We start from the raw sequence: 875 nt of genomic DNA on the forward strand, positions 1-875 counted from the left end.
GTTCTGGACTTCTCTTTTTTTATGACTTGTACTTTTCCCATTTGAATTGCATGGGTGCATGAACTTTTACAATTTGAATTTTTGTTATTTTTTTATTTCGAACAGACCACCGTTTTTAACTCGTACAAATCAATATTTTTAATTAAACCATTTTCCTTTCATTTGACAGAAATTTTTTCCACACATAATACATGTACATGAATCATATTACCCATAGGATCGACCTCAACACAAAAGTCATCGCCCTATTCTTGTACAGAACTTTGTAGATGTTTCTTTATACACATATTGAATACTGATGCTATGTTTTTCTTTGAACCGGTATCAAATTTCTCTATACACATATTGAACTTTGTACGCTGACAGCCGGAGACGAAGGCTTGCCGGAGGACAGGGGACTGCCAGCTCGGGGACAGGAGGCCCGGCTGTTCGAAGGATGATGTGCAGCAGTTCGAGTTAGCGCCGGAGGAGAACCTGGTGGAGCATCTCGAAGGTGATGCTGTGCCTCCACCATGATGGTGTGCAGCGACGACAAAGTGGGGACAGGACGACAGTGGTACTGGTGGTAGATGGGGCGCTCGGTGGCGCGTTGAGGGAGGGCGCGGGGCGGTGGCACGCTGGGAGAGTTGGCCGACGGCGGCGCACTGGAGGGAGGGCCGGCCAACGTCGCACTGGGAGAAGGCCGGCCGGCGGAGCGCTCGGGAGAAGGTCAGACAGTGGCGCGCTTGAAGCGAGGCCGGCCGGAGGCGCGCTGGGAGGAGGCGGCTTGCGGCGCGCTGGGAGGGAGGTCGGCCGGCGGCATGCTGGGGAGGAGGCCGGCGTTGGGGAGGGAGGCGGCTGGAGCTGGGAAGGGAGGCGGCCGGAGCAGGGAAGGG

Source organism: Triticum dicoccoides, chromosome 6B, assembly GCF_002162155.2.
Source record: "Triticum dicoccoides isolate Atlit2015 ecotype Zavitan chromosome 6B, WEW_v2.0, whole genome shotgun sequence".
NCBI lineage: Eukaryota > Viridiplantae > Streptophyta > Magnoliopsida > Poales > Poaceae > Triticum > Triticum dicoccoides.